Raw genomic sequence first — 20,614 nt, 5'->3', positions numbered from 1 at the left:
ATATGGGGGTCAGTGTGTAAACACAGGGAGGGGGCACAGAGTGAGTGTGAACATCCAGGTGGGGGCGTGGCAGCAAGTGTGTACACACGGAGAGGGGACATATGACAAAGTGTGTATGCAAGGAAAGGGGGCACAGGGCCTGCGTGCACACTGCAGAGTGTACAGAGTGTATTCACCATGGTTCCTGGGATGTGTTAAGAAAGATTCTGAGGCTCTCTCAGGGCTTCAGCCAGATCAAAACCCTGTGTTCTCTCTCTGCTCTGGGGCCACAAGTTGTAGCTGGCTGATTGCCCCATGGGTGTATACACCTGTGAGCCCCACCAGATGCTGCCTCCCAACTCAGCAGCAGGCTCCTAAGTGACCACAACCCCCCAACTCTGGGAGAACCCATAACTTGCCCCCCTATGCACCAGGATGACTTCACCACCATCAACGAGATGCCAGTGAGACACAAAGCCTGTGTGCTGGACCTGTGGATTGGGAACCCAGCAGCATGGAGCAGGTGGTGCCAGGTGGGCACCTGGATAAGCCACCTCTCCAGTGCCACTTGCTCTGGCCTGGGGAGGAGTACCCACTCTCCACGGCTCCTCATTACTTTGAAGATGCAGAGGAATGGAGCTGGGGAAGTGAACAGAAGTGAGGTGGGGTAGGGGCTGAGTGGAGGGGCTAGAAACAGGGCTCTGGAACCCAACAGTTAGATCAGGGGCTCCACATGGTGCTGGTGAAAGTCAGGCAGGATCTGGGCTGGCAGCCAAGGTGCAGGTAAGAGGCAGGAGAGCTCAGGCACAGGTTCTAAGGCAGACAGTGTCAGGAGGTGAACGAGAGAGACGAACAGAGGCAGGCATTGAGGAGGCCCCCAGCAGGGCCCAGAAGGCCCCCTTTTCCCCCCAAATCCACACAGGGCCAGCTGCTCAGCCTGGCTTCAAGCATCTGAGAAGGCCCTGCTCCCTGGATATAAATCCCTGGACATGTGTGCAAAGAGGCACTTTTCTGGGGAAAATATCCATAGTTTTCATCAAAAAGATCTAGAACAACTCCCCCGCCCCCCCCAAAAAAAGTGTTTAAGAACCACTGAACTAATGGCTTTTATTTGGAAATTCTTCTCGGCTGGCCCCACCTCTGGCTGGTGTCCCCAAGGTCTTAGGGGACCTCTTTATGCTTTGCTGGTTTTGGTCCAGGGATCATCTCACCCTTAGGGAAGGGCTGGACCCACCCTGGCCTGACAGAGGCTCCCTAAAAGCAATCCTGCCCCAGCGGAGGTGGTGAGCCCAGCAAGGGGCACAAGGCTGCCTCTCCTCAGCTCATATTTGGGGAAACCCTCTCACCCACACCAGACCAGGGCCTTGGGAAGTAAACGACACACTGACAGCCCAGATTCTCATTGTCAAACATGAGACAGAGCATCACTGCTCCTCACTTTGTCCTAAGCAACTTCAAGGAACAAAAAGCATAAAGCAGAAAGGACTGTTGTGTATGGCTGTGCAGGTTGTGCACTGCACAAGGGGCCCAGCAGAGGTGGTGACAGAGGCTTGAAATTTAACCCACAGCCTGTCCACCAAGCAGTGTGTCCTGGTGCAGGGTTATGAACACCCAGAGGAAGGGGTACCCATGTTTCTGCAAAAAGGCACACTCAGCCTTTTTTCTAGTTCACATAGATGTGCTGTCACGCATAGCTCATGACCATCTCTGGCATCAGGCCTCAGGGCAAAATGATCAGGGTCAGGGGCAAACAAACCCAACCAGTGGGCGCACACTTTCCAGGCTCCTCTCTGGTAGGGATGGGGGGTGGGCAATGGGTGGGGTTGGGGGAGTCATGGCACGGAAGAGTGCAGGTTCTCTGCAGCCAGAGCTAAAACTACCCGAGACCCCCAGTGCCAGCCCTCTCACACCAAGCTCAGACCCTCAGAGGAGTCAAGATCTCACGACTGGGGCACATCACAAACCCGTTTATTTAATGCCATGATTCCCCGGCCACTTGCTGAAAAGAGAAGAAACTAACACTTCAAACGGTGCAGGGAAGACACTTGCCCCCTTCCTCAGTGAGCGCCCGCCCTAAGTGAGGGTGTGAGAGGAGGGACGGGACTCTCCCATCAGTCTCCACCCACACCCCCGCCACGTGAGCACCTCACCATCAGGAGGATGGGTCGAGGATTTAAAGAAGTCTATTTTTGGACAACATGGCTCCTAACCAGAAGACTTCCGCCACCAGATCTAGTGTTTTTCAAAAACACACACAAAAATGTGATATGTTCCAACATTGGAGGAAAACCTGTTGTATAGACTCACCAAGAGCAAGTGAGTGGGTCTCCAAGTCAGCAGCTTCGTAACATATTGTTATAGCAGTTTGGCCAATATTTGACTTTCCCCTTAAATGCCTACCTTAGAAACAGCACCCTTGAAAAGATGCAACGTTACTGAAAATTTTTCATAAACCGTTCCCCTGGCCTATCTTGGGCAGAGAGATCGGAAGCCTTGATCTTGCTCAGCCACTGTCTTCCTTTTCTCTCCTTGCATTGCTTGTCTATACAACAGGGAGCATGGGAGGCCTCCAGGAATAGTCCAAGAACTCCAGAAGGGAAGTTGGTCCATCCTTACTGGGAAAGTGCCTCTTTCGGAAGTCATCCACAGAACTCATCCAGCAGGACAGATGAGCTGGATGAGGGTATCTGTAGAGAAGCTATAAATGGAGGGGTTCAGGGAGTGGGCCCTGGAACAGGGCTCTCAGGACCATCCCCAGCTCTGCCACTTATGGGCCATCAGATCTGGGGCCAGATGCTTGACCCACTCTGACCTTCAGTCTCCTCCTCTGTAAAAAGAGGATAACATTCGTACCCACCTCCCAGGAGTGTCAGAAGGACTAAATGAGGTGGTATTCCTGAAGTACACAGCACAAGGTAAAATACATGGTTAATATTAGCATTTACAGGGATAATTCAAGCTGCCCTTTCTTCCCCCAGGCTCACTACCCAGGTTTCTCTCTGCTTGTACAGATGGGAGGGCTCAGAGAGATCAAGTTTCCCGCTGAGATTCGCCCCACCCCACCTGGAGGAAAGGCTCTGGATCTTTTGGCACCGCGGCCCTCTAATTCCCGCCACGGTACAGGGAAGGTGTCCCTAAATGTGGGACCATCTGGAGTTCACAGCCAAGGGGCTCCACTTCTGTGCCAGCTCATGTCCCTCCCCCTCTCCAATCCTCCCATCAGCACCCCACACACCCAAAGGAGAAGAACTGGGAGGTATCTGCAGAAGGAACAGAGGCTACAATCCTAGCAGAATCTCTGTTTTGGGCAACCTTGCAGAAATTTGCTTCCTTTCCTCCACTCTTCTCTAATTGAAAAAAGAAAGAAAATGATGATGATGATGGTGATAATGTGAAAAATAGGGTAATCAAGGTCGAAACACTTCAAGTTTTCTTTAAGTACTAGGAAAAAAATTTTTTTTCACTAGACCAAGGATAGAATACAAGCTGCATGCCTGCCCCAGCTCCCCTATCCTGCATCCACTATAGACACTGCTAATCCATCAGCGCACTCTTTCTTACTGGGCACAGATGCAGCTCCAAAAGCTCAACAAAGTGGGTTAAAATCTATTGGCCTTCTCTTGTCCTAGTCTATAGCTTCCCTTCCCTTCAAACACCTCTGCACGGCAAACGCATACCACACACATTCACACACACACACACACACACCCTCCTCTTACCCTACACTTAAGAGGAGTGTCCAGCTGGAGCAGAACTGGGTCAGAGCCAGGACTCTCCCCCAGGAAAGCAATCGTCACGGAGCCCCAGTGGCACCAGGCACCATGCCGAGCACCCCACCTCCTGGCTCCCACTTCACCTTCCCAGCCCCCACCTTAGGGAGTCCTCAAAATCCCACTTATCTGATGATGCAGTGGAGCCTGGGGAGCCCGAGCATTTGTCCAGAAGCCAGCCCATGGGCTCACAAGGCCAGAGCAAACGTTCCCAAGTGTATCTTTAGCTCAAAGTCGGGAATGCGGGGCATCAGAGGGCGCTTGGAGATGTTTCCTCAGCTGCTGCCTGAAAGTCAAGCCCTTATTAACCCATTTCACAGAAAGGGAAAGAAAGTCCCAGAGAAGAGAAATAGCTCACTGTGGGGGAAGAGATGGGGGCTAACAAGGTAACAAAAGCCCAGAACTCGAGTACCCCAGCTCCCAGGTCCTGGACAACGTTCCCTACCATGTGGCTCTTCTTTGAAAAAGCAGCTATGTGCCCTCACCAGATGCTAAGTTCTGTGATGAGCACTTTTTACACTTGCCCAAAGCAGTGCTTCTCTGAATGCAGCCCCGGACCTGCAACGGCAACATTACCTGGCAGCTTGCTACAAGTGCAGAGTCCCTGGGGGTGGGGGTCCGGCAATCTGTGTTTTCACAAGCCTTCCAGGTGATTCTGATGCATGCTAGAGCTTGAGAACCACTGGCCTCCACGATCTTATGAGATTAGGACATTTGTTAACCCCATTTTACAGCTGAGGCAACTAACACTAAGCAATTTGCCAAAGGTCGTGGGGTGAGGATGGGGTGGAACCAGAGCTGGGATTCTTCACCCCTCTGTTTTACTTCTGCAAGCAAAAGCTCTAGTTCAGACTGAGTGGGGTCAGCCGGCAAAAGAGTAGACTCTGATTCTCTCTCTCCCTGCAGTGATTCAGATTTACAGCAGATTCCGTAAGTCCCTCTCTGTGCAAACTCCCAGGGAACCTAAGAAGAGAATTCATCTTCTGGAGTCTCCCCACAAGCACACTGGTCCTTGGGGAGACAAAGAAAGCCATGGGAGACGGAGACGTGCGGGTAAACGCGGCAGAGGTGATCCAGGGAGGAAAAGGGCTCCGGTTTATAGTGTTCACCACTTTCTATAGTGTAATACTCTCACCGCAGCCAATTTCAAGCTACCAAACAGGACGCTGCTGGACGTGGAGCTGTGAAAAGATGTGCACAGTCAGCACAGCACCGGATAAAGGAGCGGTGCCACCAAGGGGCGGGGAGGGACACTCAGCCGGGGTGCGGGCGGGGGCTGCCGCCAGCCCCGGAAGCCACAGGGAGCCCACACCTCACCGCACCGGCCCGGCTCTCCCACCCACCCAATGGCCCTGCTCAGGCTCTGCCCCCATGTCCCAGAACTCGCTCGGAGCTGCCCTTCTCTTACTGTTTCCTAGATTAAGTATCTTTTTTCTTTTTATAAAAGTTTCTGACCTAAATAATCCACGCACAATGTAGATAACTACGAAATACATGTGAGTTAAAATGGGGAAATTAAAAGCACAAGTTTCTCTGTATAAAAACATTTTACAACTTTATAGAAAGTTGAAACAATACATACAACTGAACAACACAACCAGTTCTGGACCCTGCTTTTCTAACTCAGCAATAAACAATGAACATCTCACATCAAAAACACAGATCGACACCAATGTTATTAATGGTGGCCTGAGTCCCGGGAGTCACAGGAAGCTCCAGGACTAATTTAACCAACGCCCTGTTGCTGGACACCTAGGCTACTGCTGGTCGTTTTCACTGTAAGAGAAGTTACGTTGCAAAACACATCCGCAGACATCAAACATGGTCACAAGCTTGCTTGTTCAATGAGTTTTTTTAGAATTAGTTCCCTAAAGCAGGATTGCTAGGAAGAAGAGTTTGCTGATTTTCAGGTTTTGAGACATATTGCCAACGTATATTTGGCCTTTTCCTCTTTAAATAAACGCTGAGTCCCTCAGGTGACCTAGAACTCTGAGCTAGGTACCATGAGAACGATGAGAAAAGGGACTTGGACTTTGACCTCCAACCATTAGAGTGTGAATTCCATGGTGACAAATGTTACCACTGTCCTGCCCCTCAGGGGCTGGCACATAACAGAAGCTAAGTGAATGAATGAATGAATGAATGAGTGAGTGAGTGAGTGAATGAGTGAACTGCAGTATGATGGAGGATGCTAAATGAATCCTAATCTCAGAGTGAGATAGAAACAAGTGGAAACAATAAAGACCCAGAGTGTAGACATGAAAGAGGAGGTGGGAGTTAGGGAAGGTCAAAGGCAGGCCCCTGAACAGCAGGGCCCACCCCCTACCCACAGCCCACAGCCCAGAGCTTGGACGTGGAACCTTTCTGCCCAGCCATGGCCCCAGAGAAGTTCTGGGGTAGGGAGGGGGCAGGTGGCAAGCCCAGAGGCCCAGAGCTAGGATGACTTTCTACTTCAGCTCTAGATAAAATTCTGATTTCCTTTTACACTAACATGCAAATTTTATTTTAGAAAGACTGATATTCATGGACAAAAATCTTAAAAGTCCGTGGGTCTCTTTTTTTAATGTAAATAAAATGTTTCCTATCCCACTCCTGGGCATATATCTGGAAAAGACAAACATTCTAATCTGAAAAGATACATGCACCCCAAAGTTCACAGCAGCACTATTCACAATAGCCAACACCTGAAAGCAACCTAAATGTCCATCAACAGATGACTGGATAAAGAAGATGTGGTACATATATACAGTGGAATACTACTCAGCTATAAAAAAGAATGAAATCATGCCATTTACAGCAACATGGACAGACCTAGAGATTATCATACTAAGTCAAGTAAGTCAGACAGAGAAAGACAAATATCAATATGATATCACATCTATGTGGAATCTAAAAAATAGTACAAATGAACTTATTTACAAAACAGACTCACAGACATAGAAAACAAATTTATGGTCACTAAAGGGGAAGGGACTGGGTGGGATAAATTGGGAGTACGGGATTAACAGATAAAATAAACAACAGATTTACTGTATAGCACAAGGAACTATAATCAATATCTTATAATAACCTAAAATGGAAAAGAATCAAAGAAAAGAATATATATATATATATATATATATATATATATATATATATATATACACACACACACATGTAAGTATAACCAAATCACTTTGCTGTACACTTGAAACTAACACAATATTGTAAATCAACTATACTTCAATAAAAAATAAAGTTTCCTGCTCAAAGATGAAATTCAGGAAAATCAAATCAAACTGCATTTGCCTAAGCAAGGAAATACAAACTCGGGGGAATCTGAGGCAGACTTACCAGGCTCCACCCAGCCCGACTTTGGATTCTGCCTGTGGACCCAGGGCTTCACGTTTCTTGCCCAAGCTTCTAGGGTCAGCCTGACCACTGGCTGCAGAGCCACCCTTCTTCCTGGGTCAGAAACACTGCCCAGAGCTCAGGCTCACCTCCTCCGAGACTCTCTCCCTGACCACCCTGGCCTTGGACTTCAGTCGGCCTCATCTGTAGCAGTGTGCGGCCAAAGCAAGATGCCTTAGGATTAAATCCCCATCTGCCATGGTTTGCTGTGTGACCTGAGCAAATGAAGTAACCTCTCTGTGCATAGAAATCCTGCAAGGTAGCTCTGAGGATAAAATAAGAAGGTGTTTATAAAGGTATATAGTTCTGAGCCCAATACCCAGGTGCCTGACAAAGAAAACTTCTGATCCTACAGCATAATGTGTTGCCCCCAACTGTACTCTCAGCCCTTTAGGGAGACCCCATTCGTCTCCTCTTTCTCCCACCCTCCAGTTCACTTGACACAAGATGATACATATCACTGACACTAGAAACAACAATCGCTTAATATTCCTCACACAGGTTATCACGTTTATGTTTAATCCTCCCAATGGCCGGACAAAGGGATTGGGTGATGGTGCCCATTTTACAGATGGGGAAACCAAGACATAAATGAATTTTTTTAACTGAGCTAAATCATATAGGCAATGGGAGGTGGAGCTCAGATTGGCAGCCAGGTGTACGTGGCCCCAAAGCTCACACGCTACCACCAACCCCACCTGCCTCTCTCAGCCTGTGCTGAACAAATAGTAATTGACAGGCTGAGCTTCCCAGGCCTTCTGTACCGTCTCAGAAAAGCCACAGCTGATGGGGAAGGTTGGAGTGGAAAATGACTCCTCCTTCTGGAACCCTCCAGAGACTAGTCTTCGAGGTCAGTGCTGGGCGTGCCAGCCCAGGTCCATCACACCCGCTCCCACATGTATAAAGTGGAGGTAATAATTTTCCCATTTGTTTTGAAGACAAGTGAAACAACACACTTAAAGAGCTTAGCCCAGTGCCTGGCACATGGCGAGCAACACTAAATAGGACTATTGTGCCCCCAGCAAATCCATTCAGGGTTGGGATATTTCCTGAAAATTCCCTTCCTGGGGACCCGCCTGCCTGGGCCTTAACACGTGGAGGGCCCCAGGCCTCCCAGGCTGCCCTCATGCTTAATCCCATCTCTCCCTGAGGCTAATGTCCCTGTTCATATATATATTTCGTTTCATATAGTCACTCCTGCACAGTCTCGTTAACTAGAAACACACAGCATATAAACGTGGATTTACGATGGGGTCTGGCTCCCACATCCTGTTTCAGTGGCAACACTGGTTCTCACCCCAGCTGTCCAGCTCTAATGGGAGATGACGAAGCCGGGTGCACACTCTGCTGTGCACGGAGGGACCACAGCAACGCCCCCCACAGAGGTGCATGGAAGCAGCCCACTGAGCACTAAGGACCCGAAGGTGGGCACCAGGGTCACGGGGGTCAGGGAACAACAGCCTGGGGTTCCCCCACTCAGGGGAGAAGAGGAACAGCACCTATTCAGATCTGTCTGCTCTTTGGGGTGGGAAGGAAAGAGAGTGAAACCAGAATCCCACTCTCTTGCCTCTTCTCCACTTTGGTTTGAAGAAAAGCACCACAAAGTAGAAACTAATATTTTTTTTATAACCCCTTAACAACTTATCCTCTGTGCTAACACACTGTAAATAAATGTCAGTAGCTTGTTATACATGTGGTTTATCTTAGACACAAGCAAAGAGGAAACTGAGTCTCTTGTTGATAACTGGTGTGTGTGTTTGCACGTGCATGTGTGTGTATGTTTGCATACGTGTTTTCATTTGGTTTTGGACACACAGACCAGCCTTTCATCTCTTGCTTCAAATCAAAAGCCCCAAGCCTTCCACAAGAATGAACTATAGTGACCATTTCCAAACATGCTGTAATTCCACATGGTTGTCCCGGGTAGAGGCAATCATAATACTTTATAGTTTAAGGAGTCAATACTTTAAATAAGTCTGATTCGAGCCGGGGGGGGGACATTTCATCAGCACAGACCTGCCCCCCCGCTCGGCTCCATTGCCCACCCACCATGGTTAGATTGCATGTGGAAGCCTTCAGGGGGCCCTGAGCACCTCCATCTGGCAGCTGGTCCCCCTAAGGCAGGCCTTACATCACGCAAACCTGCCCGAAGTTCCCGAGATGAGGACCCTCGGTGGATAGAGCAGGAGTCCCCCTGGGCTCACCCTCCTGAGCCGTCGGGTTCCCGGGGCTGGCAGGAACCCCCCAGACCTCCCCCACGAGCTTGGCCAGGAGCTCACACCCCCTGCACTAACAGTTACAGATGCTTTTCTTCACATGAACTCCCTTCTTTTACTTAAATACCTCTTTTCTAGCCTCCTTCTAAGCGGCACTGCTCATGAGATCACACATTTGGTGTGCTAATAACAAATTTAATAGCTATGGGAATAAACATACAAAGTAACATCTTCCTAATAGTAGAATAAACATGTAAGTATGGAAGGAAAAAACTCACTCACCTGTCAACCACCTGTATCACCACAGGACCCACGAATGTCACAGTCTGGGGAACGCAGGCCTGAGCAGTGCTGGGCAACCTCTGACAAATGAATGAATTGGGGGGGTGCCACACCTCTTCACTTCCTTCCACCAAAAAAAAGTGCATCCCAGTTGTTCTACATGGAACTTCAGAAATCCACCCAGCCCATTTAAGTTCATTTAAGGCTAGTGCTGAGCAGAGGATGGCAGGGAACGTGCCAGCTACAAGCTCGCCTCCAGCGTGTAGCTCACGGGCCCACCACGGCCTTGAGTGGAGGACGGAAAATCCAGACAAGTAAGCTGCTTCCCAAGTGCACCCGGCCACCTCCCAGCACCAGGCAGGGCCGGAGCACGTGGGCCACACCAGCCTGGGCCGATTTCACAGGCTGCAATCCCAGTGCAAGCCCCCGGCGGGACCAGGGAGAACAAGCCTCAGGAAGACTGAGGGGGAGCCCCATCAAAGGCAAGGCCAGAAAGGGCCCCGGCAGACGGCAAGGGACACAGCTGAAGGCAGACCACCTGCAGCCTCCAGGCCCCACGGCTGGCACGGAGCCCTGGGAGGAGGTGCGTTGCTGGGTAGAGGGTAGACTGAGCCCTTCCTACCCCCTATCGCATCTGTCTCATCCCACAGTCCTGAGAGGCCCAATGCTTGCCAGATGTGGGCCGCCTGTGGGGACCAAGTTCATTTTCCTCGCGTCCTGTGGTAATACTTGGCTGTGTTTATTTAACTTTCTGCTTTGGATAGAGAAGAGATGGGCCAGGAAAATCAGTTTGGCTCCCTTCGATCAAAACATAGCAGCCCACACATCATGCGAGGACACCCACACTGAGAAGCTCCCCCCACCCCACCTCACCATCCGATAAAACACATCTGGCCTACTGCTGGTGCAAAGCAGGGCAGGCTGTGCTGTTGCACATGCCCCGCGTGCCCTGCCCAAGGCCTGGCTCCTCACGGGCAGTATCCCACGCCATCCTCTCAACCAGGCCGAGAGGCCTCGGCAAGCTTCCTGGTGACACAGGATGCAGCTCCTGGGTAGTGGAACCAAAATTCACAGCCAGGTCTCCCTGCCCTGAGAACCCAAGGAAGATGACAGAGGGACAGAGAGCAAGGAAATAGTCCACAGGAAAGGCCCCCGAGTTCCCAGGCCTCCATCCTGCACTTGCACGTGCAGACGTGACTGCTTCTCCTGCCTCCTCCCCTCATGTCCTGGCTCCAGGGGGATAGGGGGGACCTCTGGGTGGGTTTGCACAGACAGAGAAGACCATCCGTGCTCCCTGATCTCGTGCACTACATTAGTGCCTCTACCAAGCCCTATGGCCCCCAAAGCATGCTCCCAAGGCTGGCCATAAGGATCGCAGGAGTCTGGCACTGAAGTGGCCACCAGAGCCACATAGCGGGGCAAACACAGCAGCTCCCCGGGTGCTGGTCAGGCAGGCTCACCCGTCCAGATGGCAGGACCCTGCCCTTCACCCAGGCCCCCTCTCACACTTGCAGGCCCCCAGCCTGCAGTCCATCCCCTTCTCTTCCACCCTCAGCTCCTTCCCTCACCGAGAGGGGCACCCACTTGTCCAAGCCCTGCCCGGGCCCCACCCCGTCTGAACAGCCCCTTAGTCGACCCTGTGGATATGCGTCCTGAAGGCCTGGCCACCGTGGGGAAAACAAACACGAAGAGGCCCACGGATGCCCAGGGCAATCAAGGGCCACATGGGCAGGGGGAGTCCTGGGGCCCTGCAGACCAGTCTGGAAGCAGGGGGCACATCCCCTTGCTCACAGGCTCCTCTTCCCCAGGGGGACAGCCATCGAGGGGCCTCTACAGCACAGAGCTGAGCCCAGGGGCCCTGGTCCTGCCCTGCCACACCAGTTCTTTGACCTGGGTGCCTCCCTTTCCACTTTATTTTTTAAACATTTTTTATTGATTTATAATCATTTTACAATATTGTGTCAAACCTTCCCACTTTTATTCACACTTCTGCAAGGAAGCGCATCACTGTATTTGGCCTGTGAGGTCTCCTAGTCAGGAAACCCCAATAGCTAAGAGCACAGGGTCTGCAATCAGGCAGACGTGGGCTCTGAGGCCTGGCGACGACACTAACAATCTGGGTGAAGCCCGGCACGTGGCTTCCCGCTGTCCTCAGTTTCCTCATGGGCCCAATGGGGTGACACAAGTATCGAGCCCTCGGGGGTAACGCAGGGCGATGAGATGATGCCGGGGTGCAGATCACGGCATCAGGGGCTCAGTAAAAGCCCGAAAAATGGTGCCCACCAAGGGGCAGTGGCGGGGGTCCTAGCTCAGAGGCCAGCAGCGGTCCCTCCGCAAAGCCACGGCGTTCATGTGGAGCTTTACTGTATTTGACACACACACACACCCTGAAGGATTCGCATTTTCTTCTTGAAGGTGTTAGGTCAGGATGGCAACACCATGTGTCACATGTCACAGAAGAGAAAGCTGAGGCCTCAGCAGTGAAGCACCTGCCGTCACACGTGGGTGTTCCGCCCAGCCCGGACTCCGAGGCCGGGCTCTCTCTGCGGTCCCACCAGGTTGCCCTTGCTGTTAGCTCTGTCCTGCTGTGTTAGTCACTGCTGATCACACACTCTGGTTTGGGGTGTGGTGGGCACAGGCAGGGCCCAGAGAAGCTAAAGCAGCCCACTCCCCACCTGGCCAGGCCCACACTAACAGACTCCCCCAGGCCTGCAGCCCCTTGTCATCAGGTTAAAAAGTGTTCTCTGGAAGCCAGATGGCCTGGAAAGCTTTCTGGCCAGGCACAACCCCCAGGACAGACACCTCACCCCCAAACCTTCTGAGACGTGGGCAGTATGGTGGAAAGAGCCCAGGTGTGGAGTCCAGCAGGCCCAGATGTAGGTCCTGCACCTCTGACTCAGTGTACACATCTGCACTGACAGGCCGTCACAAGCACCGGATAAGCTCGATATAAGGCTGACTGCCCCCACAAGCACACGGGAGATCCGTGAGAGACAGAGCAGAATAACATCGGGGCGCCCCAGGTGCCGGGCACGAGCCTAAGCACTTTGGGGGCATCAGCTTGTTTCATCCTCACAGCCACCTTATCCCCCTTCCCATGAGAAAACTGAGGCTTGAGAACCATAAATGACTAGTCCAAGGTCACACAGCTGTAGACTGGGAAGGCAGCAACCCAGCTCTGCCTCCAACCTTCTCCACTCTTGCTGTTGTGCTCGTCACCTTCAGAACAACCCTCAGAGTCCTCCGTCTGCATCCAGGGCCTGCCACCAGCCGGCCCTAGTCCTTCTGCCCTCAAGGACCCTTCTCCAACTCACGCATCCAGGCTACAGCCCCTGCATTTGCGTGTCCTCCTGCCTCAGGGCCATTGCTACTGGCGCTCCCATCACTGAAATGCCCCCCGCGGTGTTGGAGGCCCCACCTCACCCCTGCTGTCAAGGGGCCTTTCCAGACCCCTGGATAAATAGATCTCTCCTCCCTCCCCCAGCTCCTCCTCTGGTGCCCACAGTCCTCTCTCAGTGCCAGGCTGGGGTACCAGAGCACGTGAGGCTGCCCCGGGCTGGGAGCTCCTCCAAGGCCGAGCCCCACCCTGCCTTCTTCTCTGTCCTCGCCCCGAGCCAGGGCGTTGCTGCAGCAAGCACCCACCAGCTGGTTAAAGTGAATTCACCCCCAAGCCCTTGGCCTTTTACCTTTTGTAATTTCTTAAACTGTAGGGGAAAAATTTTAAAGACAGGTGGGCATAAAGAAAAATAAAACTGACCCATGATGTGCCCTTCTTCGAAATGCCGAATATATTCCGAGGCGGCCCATCTTACAGAACACTTTCTATGCATTACATTTTCCCTTTTTTAACAGAAATGGGACCCCAGGCATGTCCTCACAGCCATCCTCCAGAGCCGTCACTTGCACAGGGCATGTGTGGTGGCTCTGGAAAGCAGGCCACAAGAAGTCCACGGGCCCACAGGGAGGTGGCCAAGGAAGGGAGCCAGGGTACTGGTGGGTCTTGAAACCACATCTTAGGAGGGAAAGTGAAGGAAAAGACACTGTTTAGCCCAGAGGGGCAGGCTCGGGGGAACCCCACAGCTGTCTGCAGGCATCTGAAGTGCTGTCACAGGGCAGAGGGACTGAGCTTGTTGTGTGGCCTCAAGGGGTCAAACCGGGACCAACCAATAGAAGTCACCACAGGGAGATTTCAAGAAGGCACAGATAGGATTCTGTCCGCAGAGGCTACGAGGGAAGGTCCGCTCAGGAGGTAGTGAGGCTGCTGGCATGGAAGGGGGTCAAGCAGACAGAGAGACCCCTGGGGAATTCAAGGCTCGACTAGAAGAAGTTGGAGTTGACGTTGACAGGCCTCTCTAGACCAGGATCAGAGGTGAGAGTTGGAGTGGGGGATGGAGGGACAGTTGGGTCGTGAATGCCCCACCACCCACCCCAAGCCATTCATAGCTGCCACCTGGAGTATGCTCAGTGGCTCATACCTTCTGGCTTTTCCAGGAAGACCAGAGATCTGAATATTTATGTGAATCACTGCAATTTTTTAACATGCTCAAGAAACTTCTCACAGGCTAGAAAGCATCCTTTGCACTATGTGCCGGAGACCCCCAGCCTAACAAGGAACTCGCAGGACGCAAGAGGTAACCGAAAAGGAAAGTTCCTGGAAGCGCAGCCATCCCCGCAGGAACAGAATGGGTTAAGGCAGGGTTTGGCTCTCTGCTCTACTCCAGGGCTGCAGCTGGCCTCCTACCTCCCACCCCACCCCAGGCTGTCAGCTGCTCAGCCCTCACCCAACCTGCCTGCCTTAGCCACCCAGCCTGGAACCCCAGATCTGGGAACAGGACAGCTGTCCTGGGGCCGGCTGGCCACAGCCAGCCAGGGAGAGATTCTGGTCCCCAGACCCTGCTGAGAACCATTTGCTCATTTGGGATGGATGACACAGGGGCAGAGAGCAAACCTCTGTGCCCGCTCTTCTCTCCCTCTTTCCCTGCAGCTCCTGTGCAGTGGACAGGGAGAAGAACTCCAGTGGCACAATCATTGAAACAGTGACAAGCATGACTGTTCACTGAGCACGTACATAACATGTGATGGGCTCATATAATCCTCACAGTAACCCTGCAGGGCCATTTTTAACCATCCTCACTTCACAAGTGAGGAAACCTATGCTCAGAGAGGTTAAGACACGCACCCACAGTCACACAGCCAAAAAGTGGCAGAGCTAGGATTCAAACCAGGCTTATCCACTTCTGAAACCCCACACCAAACCACTGGGTCAGAGGGTCCCGGCTCCCAAGCATCTACACACCCTCTCCACCTGGTTATGTTCTACAGGGTCCAGGTACTCGGTGCCTGACTGGTTGTGAGAAGGGAAAGGGCAGAGCCAATGCACTGATACAGACTGGGACATACTAGGCTAACATGTCAAGCCATTTCCCTAAGTTTCCCTGCCTGTTCTATGGGGGTGTCCATACCAGGTGACCAATGTTTCATAAGAAATGGGGGACCTGGGGTTAAGGGCAGCAGCAGGAGGAGACAAAGACCCCATGGCCCCGGAGGTAACCTCAGACTTGTCCCATCAACACTCCTGGGATTAAGCATCCCAGCAATACTGGTGTCCCCAGTCAACAGCCTTGGGTCCAGCACAATGCTGTTCATCCAAAGCAGTAATACCTGGGAAATCTCAAGTTGGATGGGCCGGTTTCTTTTTAAACACATACACACACACACACACACACACACACACACACACACACATATTAAAATAAATACCTAGGTATTCAAACCTAAAATGTTCAAGTGAGGATGGCCCTTACCCTTGGGTGGGGCTGTGGGGTCAGGGGGCACGCTCTGGGAAGTTGGCCCAGGTGTTTCTTGAGCTGATGTTGGTTACCCAGATATGCTCTGGTTCGTGAAACTTCAATAATAAAAGGCTAACATGAAAAGCACTGAGGAAGCACCAAATTAACTGATTGGGAATTATTTCTAACAGGTTGGAAAGTGAGAAAAGGTGGAGGACTGTATGGTGTGCCTCTATTTGCATAGAGGAGGAGAGAAAATACATGCATTGCTCATACCTGTGCATGGGCGTGGAACAGCTCTGGAACTAGACACACAAACCTAGTAACACCAGTGGCCTCCAGGGAGGGGAAGTGGGTGGCTGGGGGGGTGTATTTAATTTTGTGCCTTGTGCATTCATTAGCAATTAATTTGCTTTAATGTTTATGTGTGTTCTATTTATAGTTCCCTGCCACACCACCAGGGGTACCCAGGCTGCACTTTGGGAAGCAATGCTATGTCACTCTCCTTGGTCCCCTCCCCAGGTATGGCTCTGTTAGGCTGCGGGACTTTGAGGAAACTCCTGTCCTTCTTGGCTCCTGTATCCCTGTGTGCACAAGGACACTGCACAGGACTTCCCCCAGAGCCCCCCCACATCCTGGTGCCCCAGATGTCGTGACTGGGTGAATCCAACCCCATTGCTCAAAGCCAGCCTAATGGGTAACTGCCTACTCCACCCCCAGCCCACCTTGACCCTGACCCCAGGCTGCTGGACCTTCCAAGCCAGCAGGACAACCTACCAGGGCAGCGTGACAGGCAGAGTGTCACCAGGTACCCACTGCCCCAGCCTCTGCTATCAGGCCCTGCTTGTGCCCTAAGGAACCATCTCTGACCCACTTTAGACCTCAGTAGACCGTCAGTCAAAATTCCGTCCTCCTCTGGGACACAGCCAGGCTGGATGCTCAGATCTTCCCAGAGAGGGAGCCTTGACCAGAGCAACACAAGAGACAGAGCGGGACGGGGTCTCTCACCTCAGTGAGAGTTCCCCGAAGAAAACAGCCGTTCCACCTTGCTGTGCTAACCTCTGAAGCTACCCTGGATTCTGTTTCTTCTTCTATTCATTCCATCAGCTCCCCTTATTCTCCTGTTAAACTCCCTTCTGGCCTGAGTTGTCCAGAGTTCATTTCTGTCCTGTGAAGCCACTGAATCCTGAAGCACACGAAAGCAGCGCAGTAGCTGAGACCATCGGGATGGTCCCACCAGCATCCCCCACCCAGAGACCCGCCCCAGAAAGGCCAAGAGCTCCCAAGGGCCAGGGGTCCAGGCCCCTGCTACCTGCCTAAGTGCCTTGGAAAAGGGCCAGAGGAGGCCTCACTCGGCCTTCCCCAGAAGCAGCAAAAGGAAGCAGGTAAACACCTCCTCACTCAAGGACACCAGCAGGATCAGCTGGACCCCCACCTCTTCCTGCTGGAAACCCCGGAGGACTCAGGAAGCAACAGTACAAGGGGAGGCGTGCAGCTGTGCCCGGGTCTAGCTAAGGCTGCCAGCGGACCGAGAGCTGGGTCAGAGAAGGCCCTGGGCCATGGCCGCAGCCTGGCCCTCAGCAGCCATGGGACTTCTGGCCAGGCCTGTCACACAACCTTCTGAAACACCACCTGTAAATTAGACGTGGCTCATCTGCCTTCTCATGGGGTAAATGAAGTGCCCGGTGCATTGTGAGCCCTGCTAAGTTATACTTACTTCTGCCAACAATGGTGCAGGGTCTGGAGGGCAAAGAAGGACAGAGGCCTGATTCCCTTTCTGGGATGGGCAACCTGAGGCTCAGGCAGGAAACATGCTTGGTCCTGAGAGCTACATTCCAGTAAATAGAAGAAATTGATCTTTAGGGAAAAAAGAAAGAAACTCTTCCCAAACCTCCAAGTTTCTCCAAAACAACCCAATTAACTGGCGTGGCTGTACAATTTGATTCAGACTTCCAGCACCCAATATTGTAAAACTATAAATAAATAAATGAAATAAACACACACACACAGAGAGCTCACAGCTTGATGGTCCCACTACCCCGTTTCTCCACCTGCTCTGAACCCAGGAGTATGGCCCAAGATAGGGCTCTGATGGAGGGGTGCCTGGAGTGGGAGCAGGAAGCCACGAGGAGGCCAGACTTCTCTGGGCGTGTGGATGGCCAGAGAGAGGGATGGGGGCTGGGTCTCTGAGGAAGCGGCCACAGAGCACTGGCCTCCATCTGCAGGTGGGCATCTCCCCTCCCCAGCCACCACAGGTGGAGCCACATGCTGTCAGGGCCCCACGGTCTGGAATGAAACAAACCCAGGCCCACAGCTGGGTGACCTTTGGCAAGTTATCCAACCTCTCTGAATCTCAGTCTCCTCATCCACAAAGGGGTGGGGGGAGCACCTACCTTGTTAGGAGACTAATGCTGCTTAGTAAACGTGGCCCTTGCTATTATTAATAAAACTATTACCATCCCTTCCCTTTCCTGACACCCCCGACCACTTCTGGAAAATAAAATAAAATAAGAAGCCCCCCTGGGCAGCAGCTGGACAAAAACAGATCCTGGTGTGGGATCAGAACAGTAAGTACTCTGAGAGTTTCCCAACCTTTGCTAAGCAGTTGGGCTCCCTGACATTTCCATGAGAAGGCTAATGCAAAATCTTAATTCATAAAAGAGGAAAGAGAATTGGGGGCCCAGCAGCTCATCTCTCAGCCTCCTGCTGGCTAGTTCATCCAGGCACAGTGAGAAACCACTGACCCAGTCTAATGTCCCACTGGACAGATGGGGAAGCTGAGGCACAGAGAGGTGGTACAACTGGGGCAAAGTCACACAGCAAACAAGAAGCAGGGCTGGACCAGGACTGTCATTGCCACAGCTATTTAACACTTAAAATGCTGGCAATGCTTGAGGCCTCCAGGGCCAGACAGCAAACAGAGAGGGGTGAGGAGGGCTTGTCGTGATACACCAGGGGGCAGTGGGAGCTGTGGCCTTCTACAGCACACACGCCCTCATGGAAACGGGAAGAGCCAGCCCACCTCGGCTGCACAGAAACTGGGGCCAGTGCTGCCAGATCTTTTGATTACTTTGAAGAAACGCTGGAAATCTGGATTTTTGTACAAACTTTCCTGAATTTTCAGTGTTATGTTCTAATTCCAAACAAATTTCAAGCCTGAGCAGCCAAAAAAGCAAAACATTCCGGCACTGGATGTGGTCCTTGGATAACCAGTTTGCAAACCTCTGTTCCAGTATTTCAGCATAGGTCCTGAGTATGTTTTTTGGCATTGAGTCAAAATGACAGGAGAGGTGCTTGGAAGGTATCTTCCCCTACAAATCAGGGTTTAACCCAGTGGCTAAAATTCTACTATTAGCTATTCATTCCTTTCCGTTGACAGTGCTTTCCCAGGATGTTCTTTTAAAGAAGATTCCAAAGAGTTCACTGTAAATGACTATTTGTCTAGAGGAGAGGCCTGAGTAGCATTTCTGTCCCAGAAAAACAGAAATTAATAATAATAGCAATAACTAACCGAAACTGAGCAATGATTATGCTGAAGGCACTCCCCCAAGTACTGGGGAACACAGTTGTCTGCAAAGGTTTCTGAGAGGGATGAAAAGCACATGTCTATTTTCGATAAGAAGCTGCTAAGGTCCCCCCAAAATACCAGCCCCTAGCTGAGACCAGACACTTGGTGTCTTTCCAACAGAGAAGCATCCACCACACTTGCGATCTCAAAATAAGTCTGGCATCTTCCAGGGACAAAACTTTCAGCTGCCAAATAGCTGGGGCTCGGCTGAGGCTCTGGACACCTGACATTTGGGAAGGGGGGTGTGGTGCACAGAATCCTTGCGGTGGGGAAGGGAGGGCAGAGGGAGGCAGAGGAAAGTTTATCTCGACACTTTTCCCTAAAATGCTGATCTTAGGTCTAGACAACAGAAAAGATGTTGCTAAAATTACCGTGAAGTCTTTCCCCAAAAGGCATTTGGTTATATCTGATTTTAAAACACACTTGCAGAAGTCCACTCTCTCAACCCATCCTGGGCTTCCAGATGAGGGCTCTGGTAGGGGCCTCCAAGATTCCCAACTCAGTAAAGAGAAGTAGAAGCCTGCAGAGGATTTCCCAGAAGGCAGGGCAAGAACTGGAACATGGGTCCCCAACCCCAACCCAGGGTTTGGACCCTAGAGCCACAGGGATCACCATGTGCCTTAGCCTGAATGAGAAGAGCTGAGTAGAGCCAGGCTGGCAGGCAGGGGGTTCTCAGGCTGAGCTATAATCCTGGAGGTAGGAGGATAGGAGGAAAGGTAGTTTGAGAACAAGAGAAAATAAATTAAAAAGCAAGACCACCAGGCCACCCACTTACCCCAGTGGCTCTCTGCACATGCAGCTTTAATCCGTCTGTCCTTTGACCCTGTTAGATAAGTGAGTAGCAAAGTATGGTTACCTCTATTTTATTGAGGCCCAGAGAGGTTAAGACACTAGTTCAGAATCACACAGCTAGCAGTAACAGGTCTTCTATCCACCAACCTCTCTAATCTCAATTCACAAACTTCTCTTCTCTATGCTCCAACACACTGGCCTTTCCTGAGTTCATCAAATGTGCCAAGCCCTTCTGGGCATAATGAGCTGTGCCCTACTAGCAACACCTCTAACACCCTTCCGCACGCCAGGCCCACTGTCTTCACCAAGTTACTCAGAGTTCAGTCTCAGCTCTATCACCCCTTTTCCTGGGAAGCCTTCTATTAATTGGAAATCCAGTCCCCCTACTCCTTGACATACTCTCCCCACAACTGAGTTGCATTATAGCATCACACCCACAACCACCATCCCTCTACAGCAAGACTGCATACAAGTCACCTGGAGGCACTGTTAAAACTCAGATTCCTGGGCTCGCTCACAGAGATGTCTGATTCAGCAGATCTGGGCTGGGGCCTGAGAGTCTGCATTTCTAACAAGTTCCCAGGCAATGCTGAGGCTGACCCTGTGCTAGCCAATGCAGTAGCCACAAACCTCAAGTGGCTACTTAAATTAAAATTAATTAAAATTAAATAAAATTAAAAGTAGTAGTTCTTCAGTCACACTGGGCACATTTCAAGTGCTCAGTAACCACACGTGGCTCGTGGCTACCATACTAGACAGTGCAGACCTAGAACATTTCCTTCATCACCAAAAGTTCTATTGCACAGTGCTGGTCTAGACTCCGAAGAA

At 51.5% G+C, this 20,614-nt stretch overlaps 1 protein-coding gene across 5 annotated transcripts in view; it reads right to left on the bottom strand.

The window, feature by feature from the left end:
* ZNF423 (zinc finger protein 423) overlaps positions 1-20,614 on the bottom strand; it is a 313,363-nt gene that overhangs the window by 256,780 nt on the left and 35,969 nt on the right. Inside the window, exon 1 of one of the 5 annotated variants that reach the window (XM_074370790.1) lies at positions 9,638-9,692. The exons of the other annotated variants lie outside the window; for them this stretch is intronic. The gene's annotated coding sequence lies outside the window, so the exon portion shown is untranslated. Of the gene's footprint in view, positions 1-9,637; positions 9,693-20,614 lie in introns of those variants that run through there. 5 annotated transcript variants of the gene reach the window in all.

The sequence above is a fragment of the Camelus bactrianus genome, chromosome 9 (assembly GCF_048773025.1).
Source record: "Camelus bactrianus isolate YW-2024 breed Bactrian camel chromosome 9, ASM4877302v1, whole genome shotgun sequence".
Classification (NCBI taxonomy): Eukaryota; Metazoa; Chordata; class Mammalia; order Artiodactyla; family Camelidae; genus Camelus; species Camelus bactrianus.
The sequence above is the reverse complement of the archived record's forward strand: the minus strand, read 5'-3'. Positions and strand labels throughout refer to the sequence as shown.